This window comes from Eucyclogobius newberryi, unplaced genomic scaffold (assembly GCF_026437365.1).
Source record: "Eucyclogobius newberryi isolate DKJ021-1_F unplaced genomic scaffold, fEucNew1.0.hap1 SCAF_9, whole genome shotgun sequence".
In the NCBI taxonomy this organism is placed as follows: domain Eukaryota; kingdom Metazoa; phylum Chordata; class Actinopteri; order Gobiiformes; family Gobiidae; genus Eucyclogobius; species Eucyclogobius newberryi.
Window position 1 is genome coordinate 29,661,789 of NW_027316532.1, and position 18,309 is coordinate 29,680,097.

The following is an 18,309-nucleotide window of genomic DNA, read 5'->3' on the forward strand; positions in this document are numbered from 1 at the left end:
GACCGCTCCATTGTTCCCGCTTCTACACAATGGCGGTCCTGCTTCCATCAACACGGCTGAAGTATATGTGGCGTGCAGAAGTGGTAAGATAAACACTTCTCGGTGCCTTTGTGCAGGGCGGACTTATACGTTGATTGTGCCTTTGAAAGTAACTGATAAAAGCGGGGCATTATATTCTTGGATCCGTGTCAACGCTTGAAGACGAATGACCCCGTTTAGAGAGAGAACGCCGACCCCTGTGCTTCCCTTTTGGCGTCCGACCTGCAGAAAATGCAAATGTCAGAAGTAGCTTGTTGTTTTGTACGAAACGGCTTACTTTAAACAAATAAGATAAATACATAAAGTGGAGCATGTGGTTCCTTGGTGACAGGAAAAAACTGAAAAGCGATTTGTTTAACTCATACTAATTGGTACTTTTATCCCTTGATCTGCTACTGCTACTTGTACTACTACTATTTTATGTATTTATGACGACAATGGCCAGCACGGAGTAAACACAAGGCACAAATCCACACAAACGTGCTAGCTTCAATCGTTAAACTATTTGCAGTTGAGAAAGATTTTGCGTTAAAAACATGTGGATTGTGTTTTTGAAGACAAAGAGGGGAACAAATGAATTCAGTTTTAAAGTAAAAGGTCCCAGTCACTTGATGAAAAAAACTACTGCTACAACAACATAAACATACTATTACTATAAATACTGCTAATACTACTATTACTTGCTTCTACTACTGCTACTACTGCTACTAATACTATTTCTACTGCTATTTCTTCTACTTCTACTATTACTGTAGCTAATACTAACTTATATTTCTACTTCTACTTCTGCTGCTGCTGCTGCTGCTGCTGCTGCTGCTGCTGCTGCTACTGCTACAGTATACTTCTACAACAATTACTACTACTTTTACACTTGCTATAACTACTATTACTAACTTACATTTCTACTACAACTGCTGCTGCTGCTGCCACTACAGTATACTTCTACTATGATTACTACTACTTCTACTACTGCTATTACTACTACTACTACTACTACTACTACTACTACTACTACTACTACTACTACTACTACTACTACTACTACAAACTTGCCACTTTCACTATAAGTTAATCCATCACTCACTGCACTGTTCACTTTCTGCACTAACTGAAACTGTAAATCTAACTGTAAATTACTGTATGTGTACATAGTAAGCCTACTACTACTACTACTACTACTACTACTACTACTACTACTATAACTAATTCTAACTCATATGTATACTACAACTACTGCTGCTTCTACTACTACTACTACTACTACTACTACTACTACTACTACTACTACTACTGTAACTAATTCTAACTCATATGTATACTACAACTACTGCTGCTACTACTACTACTAAACCCTCTTCCATATTCAGGATTTCTCCATCAAATACCTTCCATTTGGTATTTGAAGTATGTTTAAGAAAAGAAAGCGAAAGAACATGTTAGAAAACCATTCCTGTGCCGACTCACTCCACCTTTAGCTCCTCGTGCGTGAGCAGCAGTTCTAATTGGTATCTCAGGGCAGGTTTAAGTGGCCGTGGCAGTCGGGAAACAGGTAAATTGAAATGTAAAACTCCACAACAATATCAGGTGCAGCAGCGGCGCTCTTTACAGCTGCCTCCCGCTTGTGGCCCACCAACACTTGGTGATGAATAGCTTCACTGGAAAGAGCTGTCCTTTGTTGACCGCGTTTTCAGCGTGCGCGACGGCGTTTGGAATCGCTCAGGCAAGGCGTTTAGTTTATTTACGGAGAATGGCAGCTGCTTTGAATAGACGCCGTAAGAAGTGCGCCGCGTACCGTCCTGGGAAAGTGAAAAGTAGAGACTCTGAATGCCGTCGCCATGACACCCATCTCCCAGCGAGGAAGGAAGTGATGTTGTCTAGGAACAAACCTGGACTGATTGCACCCTTCCGCCCTACACTTGCTTTTTTGGGGGGGAATCTCTCATTTGGAACTTCGCAGTGCTTAGTTGCAGCTTACTTGGCCCACAATGACGGAGGGAAAAAAAGCACCTACTGAATGTTGAATAGATTTCTTTAAATGTGTGGCTGCAGTTTTGTGCAAATGTTTCCTCTTTCCTATTTCTCACTCATGGATATGGAAATGTCAACTGGGAGTTCAAAAGTGTGGCATTCAGGCAATATTGAGATCTGCGGTGTAGTACAGTGGATAATCTATTTTGACACATGGCGGCTCTGATCTTAGCTGTGTTCTGTCACGACGGGAGGCCTGAATGCTAGCGACTGTCTGGGAAAAAAAACAACAACAACAACAACAAAAAAACATCTTGAATATTTCAGTGCAAAAGGTTTAAGAGACAAAGTGAGCATTTTCAGCTCAGGTTCACTGATGCCAGCAGCTGCGCACGCTTCCAGACTCCTCGATATTTCATTGCCCCGAACAGTTTGCAGTCGATATCGCTTCATGATTGATCTGATGCTCGCCTGGGAAAGAGGAGGAAAGGGTTCAGGTTGAATTTTGGTGGAGAAATATGTTTTAATTTCCATTAGTCTGCTTTCAGACTGAAAGAAGATAAAGGACATCTTCTTAAAAAGTCGACAAATCAGCATTCTTGGTGTGTTTTTAAAGGGCTCCTGCTGACCACTGAAAAGCCGACCTTGTGGTTAAGTAGCACTTCAAAAAAAAAATTAAACAGCTGATAAACTGTTAGAAAATGCCATCCTACATATAGAGACTTTAAAAAATAAGACTGGGTGTTAAGACTAGCTGAAAGTCCATTAATAGAGCAGATTGTGGTGGTCCCTGAGAAGGTGAACTGAATTCGAGACGCCTTTGAAAATTTCCCTTTCTACCAGTCCCCGAAACATGCTCTGTACTTCTTTCTTTTTCAGAAAATACTGATAAAAGGAGGGTTCAGCAGAATTGTTGTAACCGTGTGAGCTTGGTGCAGTGGCGGCGCTTTGTCATGACGACGTTTAGAGCAATGTAGTGAAGGGACAGGTGAAAATCTGTTTTGTTGTTTGGAATACACATTACCGTGAATTGATTCAATAAATGTTGGAATTAAAAATGAACAAAATGTTAAATGATAATACATAAAAAAAATAAACTGTCATAGATTAAAACTAGAAAACGGGCGTCTTTGAATCAAAGGCAGAGTATGTAACTTTCAGGATGGAAAAGTTAAAACCATAGTTTGGAGCATGCAAATAGATATGTTTTATGCCATACTGGGGAATATAATAGCCAAAGGTACAATATTTCAGATACAAGCAGGAAGAGGCTCCTCCAGGCCATATAAGAGTCAGGTTTGTGAAGATATAAGTGCACATAAGGACACAAGTTTGTTCAATAAGACACTCTAAAACGAAAAAACAAAACAAAAAGTGCTTTTGTTTTAGTGCATTTTTGTCCAAAAAGTTACACATAAGACTCAGCAAAATCATAATTTATCATAATTTTAATTGTCTATGTCACAGTAAGTTAAGCACTTGCTCAACAACTGACAGGTTACCGGTTTGACCCTCAGCCAAGTACTAAACGTCTTCTAATAAACAACTAACTACTGCCGAAAAATCTGGTCAAAGTTTTCAGATTGAACATGGTGAAAGCTCCTGTCGTTTCTGTAATATTAATATCCTTAAATGTCCGTCAGTCTTGCCCCATTAGTGATCTGCTGACCACTCCACTCTCTTTAACCTTAGCATATCCTCTTTTTGCTATTACGGTAAGTCTCGATTTCCTTTGCTGTAAGTGTTGCGGCAGCTGCTGAGGTCTTTAGTGCACAGTGGATTTGATGTTGCTGGTTCAGAAGAGGCTCAGGGTCATAGGTCAGTGTCGGCTCTGCTTCCTGTAAAACCCACACCGTAGGAAGAGGATTGTTATCAAAGTCCAGCTAAATACAGTGATTCGACTTTAGCCTGGCGTGTAAGTGAAACATGGAGCTAGACTTTGATATAAATACTCTAACACCAAAGACTGTAGATGTTTCATGTTTGTATAGTCGTCCCTGCGAACTGCTGCCTATAGGTTCAAACGCGGGACATTTAAGGTCGGAAGAGCTATTATGTGTGAAGTGTCAAGACAAGAGTCGCTGTTCCTGTAGATATCCGGCATGGCACACTTGAAAACCACTTGCTTTGATTGTCAAAGTAATTGGATGGGTCACCAGATCAAAGTTCTTGTTAGTGATTACCAGAGGCTCTAAACGAAGCACAGGATCTGCTGCAATGTAAGACAACTAGTTAAAACTTTAATCCAATCTTTCTACTTTTTTTCAAGTCACAAATTCACATTATTGCACAATACAGCAGATTTTAAGTCTGTCCACTTGGGATCAAAACAAATGGACTTTTGCGAGTATCTTATGATTGTGAGGTAAAAATGCCATGATTTTGGCCTGACAAAAGAAAAATGAGAGACTTCGTCTTCTTTTTTGGTGTTTTATGGGGGTTGGTATCCATAAAGTGTTACATTACCACAAGAATAGTGAGGAATTATAGGCCAGTTATCTCCTTAATTTTGTTAGAATTAGAAATCAAATTGAAGATATGTTATTCACTACGTTGTTTTACTATTTGCATAAGGCAGATGCCAAAACACTATAATCACATTTACCTGACCTGTGTCATGATAATTCTGCCACATTCATCAATCTGACCACGCCTAAAAACAGACACGTCAAACCAATCAAATCACACGTCTGACAAAGGTGAAAGTTCTACTGTTGAAAGAAATTTCCGGTAAATGAGCTTGTAGCTTTTGCATCTTATTAGAAGAAAAACACATGTATAAAATGAAAAGAATGTTCAAAATATGAAGACATTGGAACATGCACTAGTTCAGATTGAAAATAAGTTGATGCAGTTGTCTCATACATAATACATAATACAGTAGTACTATATAGTGTGCTGGTCACACTATGGTGAAATACAGTATTACAGTGAGATTTATTGTTTTGGCATCAGAAACAGACACAAAGGCTTTACATCTGAGCGTGAATTTGAAAGAGAAACAATTCCTCTCAAAGATCTGGAGCAATTTACAAATGAATTTCCTTCACGCTCTGCCGCCTCATAAAAGTATTTGTCCTGACTCCGATTGAACACAGTTGGTTGAATCTATCCATATTCCACTCTGCTTTTACAAGACAATCTTTCCCATTTTCACACACAAGACGTGGATGTAAGGCATTTCCATGTTTCAGGTGCAACAAGTGTTACTGATTAGTCTGTTGTTCCTTTTCTAGGTTTTATCCGTCACCAGGCTCTTGTTAAGTCACAGACTGGAACAAAGTGTGTAGTTTCTGCTATAACTGTGGCCTCCATGTCTCAGCTCTGTGGCACACTTTGCCCACATCAAAAGAGACAACAATCCCACAAATAGTCAAAATAAAGGTTTTTATTTCAACATTTGGTTATTTATTTCAAACCTGCATATGACATAGTTTACACCACATAGTTCCGACAATAATACATACAGAGAAACTTCCTGGTTTGAAAAGACCGTTGTAATTTTTAGAAATGATTAAACTGCAAACAACTGTATATTCTACAAAATAATCATAATTTACTGATGAGAGATGTCACAGGTCACAGATTGTACAGTATGTAAGTGTTTATTGTAAAATCAACTGACCATTGTCTTAAGTATCTTCATCATGAAGAGTGGAACGTATTCATATTTTCCAACATATTCATTTTCATAAATGACCGTGCATTCATACTAATGCAGATTTCCCTATGTAACATTTTGGTAAGGTCTAAGGTCATTTCGCAGAGTATGATTGCACCAGCACAACACTGACCACATTGTCTTGTAAATAATCCAGATGATTGACCGCTGGCCTCATAAAGCCTCCCTTTACACTCTCTGCTCTAGTACGTGTTACAATGTTAAAGACTGCATTGATATGTCCTGGCATGACGTGCTCTAACCTTTAGTACAATTGATTTATGCAAAGCTAAAGGTGAAGCCATTAGTCCCTGGGCCGATATCCCTGTGCAGAGCCGATTCAAAATGTATAAAAATTTCAAGGGGCTCTGATAATTTCATTTGTGGTGCCCTTTTATAGGTTGGGTCACCTGCGGCGCTGCCTGCAAATTGAATAAAGAACAGTAATAGAAAACAGGATGTCAGGTGGACTCCCCGCGCATAAAATCATTAACAACAGTGTGTCTTTTCTCATAAAGCAGGCCATTTGTTCTGAGCAGGAAATGTTATGAAAGAATAGGGAGCAACTCAATTTAGCTTTCATTAGAAAATAACTTGGGAGGATAACAGCGTCTTTAATAGCTGTTTGTGTACATCAGTGGTGTGAGCTAATCGCTTTGTTGTAAATCCACTTCATACGTATATCTTTAAGGGCGCCGTGCGACACCCGACACCCGCTGTGTCTGTTTAATTATATACAGGTTTACTCCACGTATGGGCTAAATTAATCAGCTTCTTCTTGTGGCTAATGCAGCGGGAAAACACATTAAAACACCTGCCTAAAAATGCAAACTCATTTATAATAAGAACATTGATGCACTTTTGATAATGAACGATGCTAAAATGTTGTGTTGCATTAGGGCTCGCTTTGTTTCCCACATCACCTACGGTCCATTGTGTATTTGATAGATACTAACCACAACAGGAACGTATGATCTTCTGTGTAGCAATGACAGTTTGGTTGGTAGTTGCCTTTAATCTAAATATAACTTTATAACATTATTTATGCTTGATCTTGATTTTGCTTCTCTTTAGTGTCTCATGTTTTAGTAATTAAAATAATGTATCTACAAAGAGCATGCATTATTGTATATGAGTAAAGCGATCAGGATTTGGCAGTAGAGGGATTTACCATGTGGAATAAAGACAAGTTTGCTTTCCCCGACATGTTAATGTAGCGCACAGTTTTATATGAACACTATTTGAGTGCAGACACGCTTAGAATGAATGTGCCAATGGTTTATGGACATGAAAACAGCACATAAGATCTCACTGTTGCTACACAATGTACAATAGCAAAGGAGGTGAATAGAGACAGGCAATAAAACTCAAGAAATACAAAAATAGACCGATATCTGTGCAATGTCATGGGCCAAACTAGATTTAAATCTTAAAAACACAGATTGTTCAGGTAGAGCCAAAGTATAATATATATGTGATGTGCGTACCACAAACTAATAGTGCGGCTGTAAATAAAATGTAACACCCACGTGTCCTTTGTGTCTTTAATAAAAGGCCCTTGAGTATATCTGGTTTAATTCCTATTGTGAGTAATATCTGAGGACATGCTGTTTGAGTGCCTATTCTACGTTGTAATGGGAGAATAAGAGCAGAGCCAGCCCCCTGCCTGGCTCTCGTGTAGACTCCTTTGTTGGGGTCATATCGGAATAATGCGCCGGTTGGAGGTCAGATCCCATGCGTCCTCAGCCCAGTTCGAATGTGCTCGCGGCGTTCCCAGCGTGAGTCCAGCCACGTACAGCAGGAGGTAGAGAAGCCTGCCTAATCCCTTCACTGCGCTTACAAATATCTACATTTCCTTGCTGAGCAGATCTGAAGATTACTGCTACAACCCGTGTATCTGTGGAGAATGACTTATTATTGTGTTTTTTTTCTCTTTACAGACCTCCGGCGATCTATTTTAGAGCTGGAGTTTCTGGGGAATAGAGTTAAAGAAAGCCAGTCGCGGCCGATGCCAGAAATTGTGTGTGATTCTTGGTTTGGTTTGCATTTAAATATGTTTTCCCAAATATTGTGATTAGCATTTTATGAAATATTAAAAATTATGACTTCCCAAAGTTTGCAACATTACCACTTTAAATAGGGGGCTTCTGGGGATAGTTGGATCGATAAAGTTTTGGGCGAGCAGCAAAGTTTTTTAAACTCCACTGCAGGTTTGGTTTAGAGTTTGATTAAAAATAAAACTTGGCTATGCCGGCACTATTCTGATTAGCTGCAAAGGATGTGAAGGATGGAAGGCATGTCTACCTTCTTATGAAGCCTGTAGATAAAAATGTAGTTAAAAAAATAGTGCCTATGCTTTATATGTGCTTCATTTTCATTTATCCAATCTAATTTATCCAACATTTGTTTGTAGAGTCGACCAACATGCTTTAATGTAATAGAACAGAACAACAAAGTCAGTGCATTTGAAATATTTTAAAAATGTTATACAGAAGATACTGTATCAACTTATCGTTCAATATTTCAAAGTTGGAGCAATTATTATGGGGCTCAGTAGTGATGATTTATACTTCTTCTGTATCTTAGTTTTGACACTAACTTACTATTCAAGTGTTGCATTCTACTAGCTAATTTCAAAATTAGCAAATTTTAAAATCATACTGTACGTTAAGAATAGGGTTATTTAGAAATTGTATCTGCTTTAGGGTTATTGTGTTAAGTCATTGTTTATTGTGATATTATCTGAAGCAACAAATCACACTTCAAAATAGGTTATCGTGACAGGCCTAATAATGAAATTATGCACGAAAAATATACCATTTTGGACATCCTGAGATGACTTGTGACATCTTGTGACAGGAAGTATTTAATCATTGGTTTCTTTATGCTCAATAATCTTTGAAGTATTATTTATATTATTTATTTCAATTGTGTGTTATTTACGTTAACATAAATTATCATTACCATCAAAAAGAAGCAGAGAGAAGAAAAAAACGTCATACAACAACAAAATAACAGAAGATGGTTTTGAACACATTTTGTTTAGAGGTTTTACACACACAATTTTACATTTACAACATGCCACACTTAAATGAGTCTTTCCCTTCCTTTTTCTCATATGATTTGATTTGCTTTAAACTGTTTCTTAAAGATATAGTTGATGTTTTTAAACTATAATTCAGAGACTCCCAGAGTTTTACTCCCATTTGTGTCTGTGTGGTCCGGGTGAAGGTCAGAGAGAGGTGGAGCCCCCTGCTGCTGTCTTCATGATCGGATCTAAACGTTAATAGTTAATGGCAACAGCCACTGTCTCACTTTATACACCATCGTGAGTGTTTGTCATTTTATAAGATCTTGTAATATCAATTATTTTGGTCTAATAAATAATTGGTTAGTCTGCTCTCTTAAATGGACTTTATGAATAATTCTTACTGTTTTTTTTCTAATGTAATCAGAGGTTTAATTGTGTTATTGTATGTGTTTCCCCAAACTTGCAGGCAGTAAATGAAATAAGACAAGATCAATGTACAGTATAGGAACATTAATGCATTTTGTTTGACAAAACTTAACTTTATGTGAGACTGACATATGTTTGCATATTTTCCTTCGTATATTGTTCACATGAGATTTCCAGTTTAGTTTCTCATCCAGTGTCACTCCCAAAAATGACTTGTTCAACATTGATTCCATTAATGGGCAACTGGATGTTTATATGTTTCTTAAAGTCTGTAAATAGCATATGTTTAGTCTTATTTACATGTAAGGACAATTTATTTTCATCAAACCAACATTTTACTTGCACCATTTCCCTTTCCTTTGTATTTGTTAATATGTTTATATTGTCACCAGTCAGTAGGAAATTTGTATCATCAGCAAATAGAACAATCTGCAATATTTGTGCAATATAAGTAAGTAAGTACATTTTATTTGTATAGCACCTTTCACAGACAGAAGTCACAAAGTGCTTCACAAAACACAGAATAAAACTATAAAAACACAAAAAATTTTTTTACAGTGAGCAATACATATACAACAATATACAGTAAAATCAGCCGCTAAAACAAATGCATTTAAAAGGCTTGACTAAATAAAAAGGTTTTAAGCTGACCCTTAAAAGCAACAACTGAGTCCAGTGACCGTAGGGAGAGCAGAAGATCGTTCCAGAGTCTGGGGGCAACAGCCTGGAAGGATCGGTCTCCTCTCGTCCGAAAACGGGTGCGAGGAACCAGCAACAGTTTAATATATGTGATACTGCACATAAGCAACTCCACAGTTTAGTTTGTTTGTTTGTTTGTTTGTGTGTTTGGTGTATTTCAGTGTAGAGAGGCCATAACATTAAAACTAAGGGCATCACTAATACGTTATGTACTAGTTTCTGCAAATGTAGGTCAGAGCAATACTTTTGCAAAAGCATGTCTAATACAGCAAATATTATTTGCTGAATTAGACATGCTTTTGCAAAGGTTTGCATCATCTGTCTTCCATTACAGTTTATCATCTGAAAAGGCTCTTGTATCTTTATTATGTTTAACGTACGATATTCGTTCCAACATTTATTTTACTGCAATTCATGCATTTTGATTTGATTTGTTTATTTAGGGAAAGTAGCGCACTATTTCCCCAAAGGAAAAATAACCAACAGTGATTACAAATAAAGAATACTTGCTTAGTCGCTGTAATCATAATACTTTTACTTTTTTTTAAAACAATTTTTACTGTATTTTCCGGACTATAAGTCCGGAGTCGCACCAGCCAAAAAATACATAATAGAGAAGAAAAATGAAATAAAATCCGGAATATAAGTATATAAGTATATAAATTTAAGTACAAGTTGCACTCCGGCCAAAACTATTGAAAAAGGTGCGACTTATAGTCTGGAAAATACGGTACTCTATGTTCATATTTAGACCAAACTGCTCTTACATAATCCTGACTTTATGTCCCTTTCTCCATTTGGAAAATAGAAATAGACAAATATTCCTTTCTGGATGCGTAATACTCTTGACTTATCAGCTCCTCCGACCTGTGTGTGAGTCAGTGTGATCATTAGCCCAACTTGCTGTGTAAATTCTTATTAGAAACCTAGATTGAACATTACGTTATACATGTATGGCTTATTCATGCTTGTTCGTCTTGTTTTAATTAGCCGCCTGTCTTTCATTTGCGATGACTCTTTTGAAGCGCAGAGTTTGAGGCGGCTCACGGCGTTGCAGCTTCACAGTCCCTGGACTCTCACTCACTTGGGACTCTGCGCTAACAAGTTCCCTGGACTCGGATCAACCTGTTTTCACCTTCTGTACATGCAGATACGACACGCACTGTGCATTTGTGATGGGACGTTATGACTATACTATATGTGCATCTCATTTCATGGTATTCAGATTTGTGTAAACATTCACTTGTGGAGTAGAATTAATTACATTGTACAATGTAATTAATTACATTATGAAACTTCTGCAGAGCCATCATGTAAAATATTAATATATATGTATTTTTGTTAGTTTGTTTCTTTTATCATTGAGTTGTGCTAAAATGATGAAAGTTAATATTACAGCACCCCCTTTGTGGGGGGAAAGAACAACTTTTTGAAACACGTCATTGTTGATGTCAAATCTATTTATAACACATTTACAACAGCGCCAGCTGCCCAAAGTGCTTCCCATGCAGAATAAATGGTACACACAAATAATTACAAATAAAAAGTGATCTAAATATGGCTTACTTGTGTTCAAGCCAACCCAAAGAACTCCGTCTTAGGAGCAGTTTTTAAATCCTCTTGTAATGGAGCTGCTCTTACAAGAAGGGGTTTAGCTGTTTAAAGAACACATTTATAGAATTTTTATTCTTACTGTGATACTGATATCTAATTGAATTTTCTTTTGATCATTTTATTTCTTCTTCTGGTTGGTAGTATGTCTGCCGTGGAAATCATTTACCCTTGGGACTGAATAAGTTCAAATATAATACAAAATGAGTTAAACTCAAATTTATGTTGCTATAAATATTCTTACAGGAGCAATTTAGTCAGGTCAATGTTAACTTAAGTAAGTGGTTTACTATTTTGTCATAGTAAAATAGTCTTTGCATCGGACATGAATTCACTTCAGTGCCACCGGGTCAACCTATCAAGAGCAGGAACCACGTTTTCAGACCTCGAGCCAGGATATTGGGCAGAAGAAGCTGAAGTACTCGTCTGTTTTAAGACAATGGGGGGCAACTAACTTGCCAAGTCCCAAATGTAACCCAACCTCTCCCTGAGATATCTAGTCTTGAAGTAATTAACAAACTGTAGTTTGACCTTCTGCTCAGTCTGGGTCCACTGTCCTCTCCACTTGAATGAGGATTAAGTAAATTGCCTGACTGTGGACTTGGTCATAAATGGAAATAAGAGGCAATTAGAACAGTTTTTAATATCACCATTATTGCACTGTAGACTTCATTTCACAGAGTTTGGGCACATTGGTTGGGGTTGCCATGGTGGAAGATACTGTATTTTGTCTCTCACTTGTACTTTACTTTGACCTCCCAGAGAAGTGCTTTGTGTTTTTACAGTAACGGTGTCTTTCCTTTTTGTAATTTTGCAGTGTGGATTGTGCGGTCACCCAGAAATGAGGGCACACAAAAAGGATTTTCCAAACGTTCTGAAGATTTTGGGTTGAGTAGTAAACGGGGGCAATCTCTAGTGTCCACTCAGACTGCGGGAAAGCTGTCGGTAAAGTCACGACTTGCAGTCCACAGCGTCTCTTGTCTCTGTGGTTTGTCCTTGGACTACATACATTCAATGCAGTAAAGGTGTAGGTTCTGACAGCGATGATCATACTTGATGCATAGCTTTCGAAGGGTCAGAGAAATATGTAAGACACATGCAACACTTCAAACGCCGCTGGATCAGAAGGTATGCGTTTGGACTGCATGACGTTTGCGGGTTACGCGTCAGACACACAAAGTGGCTGTGCATCTTCTCATGAGAATTCATTTTTAGAAAGTTTTGAAAAGATTGCAATTATGGCCTTGCTGTATGCTAAGTAAAAGGAAAGTGCAAACTGGAGAGATTCAGAACCACAGTTGTTTAAAGATCCATCATTAAAGTTAAAGATGACATTATGCTTGGTTGTTGAACTATAACACAGATTATTATTTTACATTCTGTCCTTTGTAAACTGCAATATTGATCTAAAATGGCCTGAATACTCGAAGCAGGTTCATTGACTTCCTGTTGAAAACCGCAGAACTGGTTGGTTGCTTGTTAGATATGTTTAATGCCATACTGTGGACAATTCCAGACAAAGCGGGAATGTCCAACAGGAGTTTTAGTTAGTACACCTTTAAAAAAGCCAGTTTTAACCTGTTTATTATTTTTAGTATATGTCATTATAGAAGTATTAATTAATCTTTTCTTGTGTTGCATTATCAGCACTGACACACAAATGCAAATATAAATACAAATACTTCATCTTTAAAATTACTGTAGATTTCAATAATTGAACTAGAAGTATTGTTTTATAAAAGACTTGACATCGATGAGCTCGGGGCACCTTTTTCATCCACAGCCGTAAGCGTCAACCTTACACTGTAAATCCTGCTTTTATCACTCCCTGAGAACCACAGAATGGTTATAATCCTCGGCATTCACGTTTCACTCACAACGTTAAACTCATGTTAAGTAAAACTGCTGCATTTTCCCAGCTCCTGGCAGCTATAAATGTACAACCCCAAAATAAATTAATAATACTAACTAGTACGCTTGTTTTTTCCTCTTTCTTTTTTTGTTTTAAAGTAATGGTACTCATAATCATAATCATAATGTAATTGCGTGTATTTTTTATTTTTTATTTGATTAATGTATCATGATAAAATGTATTCTTATTTTTGCATTTATTTTTGATAATTGATCACTTCTTTACTTTTTTAGCTGGATTGACAGTAATGAAACATATAGAGTAACTTGCGTGCTTGTCGCCCATTCCCGCTCAAAGGTCACGTACAGAGGTGTGGAGGAGGCACACCTCATCACTTTCTGAAGGACTCGGTCTTCAGTGCTGTGAAATACACCGGTGGGACACTCAAATGGCTCCTAAGGCCATCTCATCCCGGCACTTGCGGTTGACGTTATTTATTTATTAATTTGAAGCCTGTCTTCTGACACATCTGAGTGGTCTAATTGCTGGGGAATTGACACCGGTTACCGTCCATAATGGGAGCTGGGGAGCGCTTTCCTAACCGCAGTTCATTCAGCCGGCCCTCGCTTGCAACTTAACTGGCCTTAAAATGTCTGATCGCAACACGGGAGCTGTGGGCCGGGACAGGATTATCAGTCTTTTTGTTGTGTGACTGTGTCTATTATCTCCACCTCTATTCACAGCGGGCCCTCCGGAGTGTCGCTCGCAGCACAGCAAACTCAACCCCCCCCTCCTCTCCTCGCACCATCGACCCCCCTAACCTCCCCCCCATCACCAACGACAACAAGTGAAGCGGAGACCTCACTCTCCCGCCTGTCCCAATGCACTAGACACTTACAGGAGTCCAGCTCTGGGCCCGAGCAACTCCAAAGCCACAGCAGGTAAGGCCATTCAAATCCCTATTGTAATCATGAAGATGAATTGGTGAAGTTTTTGTCAGGTTTTGTTGTGAGAAAATTCGATTGATTGTTGAGAGGAATTGGAAGTTTGTGAAGTTAGTTTTTTTGGTGAAGTGAAGTCCGGGACAAATGGTACAGTGGGTTTTGAGGCACAGCCGCACCGTGGACATGGGAAACCAGGACCTTTTCTATTTAAGCTTCAAATAAATGTATACTTTTGCCCTCCAGCTGCAGGTTTTAATACACTTACACAGCTTTTTTTCTATTGTTCTCTATTAAAAGTTGTCTTATTTATAGCCTATATAACTCCTGTCAGTAAAGTTACCATTTGAGTGCAGCTAAAACAACAATAATACTTTAAAACATACTATAACAACCATTCCAAACCCAAAACAGCGTTAAAAATCAAGACCCAAAAGCAATACAATAAAAAAGGCATGGTACATTGGTTACAAGCTCATTTTAAACAACCAGCAAAATTACATCACTGGCATGTTTTTTCTTTTTTATGTTGCACCGAAGTGGTTCCTGTCCATTTCTGAGAACATTCATTATAAAAAAAAGCAGAAAATAATGATGCAATTGGTTTCAAAGGGAACTAACCCCAGCATATTTAGCCTGATTTCAAGCGTACAGTCAGGTTGATTATAGTGGTTGCTATGCAGAAAGCTGTACTTTATTATATCTTGGATGACCCCTCCTCTCTGCTCCCATTGGTCGGTGGATTGATGTCTCCCAATCACACGCACCGTCTAAAAAGTACATCTCAGTCACGCCTTTGATTGATTCATCAGCTTGGTAACTGTCACTATGAAATATTTATTTAAATCACAAAAGAACAATTCCTCCCTGTAATTTGTTAGAAAAAAAAATGCAAAATGACTTCTGTATTTCAAATTTGATCAAAATTGTGAAATAAAATGGATAAAATGCATGATTGCGCTGTACATTTGTGTGAATATTGTTTGTCCGTGCAGTTGTAGTATATTGTAAACATAACTATTCGCCCTTTTTTTCTCCTTGTAAAACGAACCCATTCATTTCATCTTCATGCATTTGGTGAACTTTGAGCTGCGGCATGAGTGAATTCAATTATTTGTGCGTGCCCCGATTGAGTGCAGATTGCTTAATGGTTTGAAACTCACTCCTGACAGAACCATTAGAGACTTTGTACCGAGATAATTTCTGGTGAGACCCATTAGACATCTCTTGTATTTTAAGTACGTTTTTTTCTGCTGATGAGGATTTAAATGGGGTCAACCTGCAAATGCACTCGCAATAAACTGATTGAAAATACACTTTTTCTACAGCTGTGCATATTAGTGACCTGTATCGTTTGTAAACTGGAGCCTATAAAAATACTTAAAGCATTTAATTGAGGTTATTCATTTACATTTTCGGTAGTAGTTGTGGAGTTTTTAGTTCATTATATTATTAGTTTGTGTAATAATTCATCCAGGAGTGATCTGTCATAGAAAAAGAATCAAATGATATTATAAACCGCTTTTATATTATATAAGTAATAATTAAATAACGCATGCCATTTATTGTAATTCTCATTAGTGTGTTGAACGCTCACCTTGCCATCAAAAGGTTATGTTTAGGGCAGGATTTGATCAATGTGATTGAATGATTGTACTCAATGTAGTTGGATTAGTAATGACAACAGGAATTTTATTGTTGCAAATTTGCCAAATACTTTGTAGTTAAAAAGGCTGTTTTGCCACAATACATATATATTGTAAACTAGAAAATGAGTCCATTGTGCGTTCTTTCCATACAGCGTTTTATTCTCCGCGGAACATGAAGTGCGCTGTTAGCATGCTAGTTGTTGTTAGCCGCACCGAGACTCGCTCTGGCTTCTGAAAATTGTTAAAAGTGCTCATAAATTCATTGTGGTGACAACGTTTAAAAACACAGTAAAAATCAGCCACAAAAATCTTTAAAAAATTAAAAAATATTTAAAAAAGAAAAATCCTCCACAGCGACTTTTAACATCTTTATCACGTTGTCATTAATCCTATTTTTTTTTTAGGCCAACATGTATATGGAGTTTTTAGTTAGTACCACAAACAATACAGTTAAAAAAAAAAAAAAAAAAAAAAAAACACTACGCATTTCAAATCTAATGATGTTGTCAAAAATACACTGGTGACAAATTGGCCGCCACACTGATATTTATTTTCCGCTTGTTCGGTGTGTGTGAACTGGAGGCTGTGGAGTGAATCTGACAGTGGACCATGGGCTCACTTATCCTGCTCAGCCCACTACATCAGATGGAGATGATTACAGTCTGAAAATCAATGAAACCGCAGAGCTTCCTGATAATACTGCCTCCTGGGGTGCAGTGGCAGAGGCGGCCCCGCACTATTTATCTGTCTGCTGCTCTTACGCCGAGGTGCACTAGATTTACACACAGATCTGGGGTTAGCATCACGATTCCGAGGGATAAAAGCTGTAATTTAGGTAAAGTGCATGAATATTAAAGAGAGGCAACAGTACTCATAACTTTAGTGAAGCTATCCTCCTACAACTACTTTATTACTCTATTTTCAGCCCACAGCAGCATCTACTACTGTTGACACACACAAAAAAACTGCTGCAATCTAGCGGTGGGCGATATTGACTTTTTTTTTCTTTTTGTATTATGCCGACGATGATATTCAGGCGATATTATGCTAATCCGAAATGTGCCTGTGAATGTGGAAATTGAGCTCGAAGTACGTGAAGTATTCAAATATTAAAAGCGATGAACTGTAAAATTAACCGCAAAAGAACAGGAATATCACTTTACACTCTACACTGCACTGCAAGGTTGTTTTATCATTCTAATTTTAACAGCTCTTTTTGTTAACACTTTGTATATACATATTTTCTGATGGACTATCCATGTGTTTCAGAATTATAAGAAATTAGGACATTAGTTGTCATAGCGATGAACAATTTAAAACTAAATATTAAATCTGTTGAATGGGGCCGAATCGCATATCTCATAACAACTATTAAAATATTATCCATTATGTTTCTCCCTCTTCTACAGCTACTTTGATTTTCTTGATCATTTTTTATATATATGTATACATAAAACCAGCATTTTTGTTCCTCTCATATATACAGTGACACAATAATTCATAATGGAATCAACTAAATAAATTGTGCACGAGAAAAGAACAAGAAAGGGAAAGTGGTTCTGTAGAAAAAGGATTTAATCATTCCAAATGGTTGATCTTTTTTTACACCCGTCCGATGCTCTACCTACGAGTTTCCTTGTCCACTTCCTCCGTGCACTCGCCCGTCGTTTCCTCCTCGCTCCATGATGACACTTAGGCGCCCCGGTTGAGAGAGGCTCCTCCCCTGTGCCACATCCAGCCATCTCTAAACACACCAAGTCGACAACACAAGTCTCTGCAGTCTTCCAAATCAATCACGCCCTCCCCCTGCATTACTCCCCGAACAATAAAATAAGATTAATATATAGCATGTTGCTGGGTGACGGTTTATTCTTGCTCCTCTTGTCCGGACGCACCAAGTTGGGAAAAAAAGAAGATTTGGTTGATGGAGCACAACGGACTTCGGTGCGTCGTTTTGGCATTCGCGATCACTGATGGGTAGCCGAGTTATCTAAAGCCACGGTTTGCCTTAGATTTGCTTTCATATCCCGCCGAGAGAGTCAGAGATTAGCCGTGTGGACATTGTTGTGACCTCTAAGAGCGGAGGAGATGCTAGGCTGCCATCTTGTGTCAAACTTTACAAGGGGAGAGGTGTCATTTCAATGGCATGCGGCGACAGTGGGGGATTCTGATGGGACAACCGGGGGAATTGTGGGTTGTATGTAATTTTAGCTGCAGTGCCTGGTGGATGAATGTACTGCACCCACATCATCAAACTTTATGGTGGAGTTTTGTGAAAAGTACTTTTTGGCTGGGGTCATGGACTTGAAGAAGTTGCACAATCCAGAAGCAAGTTTGGAGATTGTTTGAAAGATACGCATTCAGTTTGTCACATTTTCACAATAAAATGTAAAGTGGATGGATAGTTTTATTTTGTTGAACATGAGCAATAT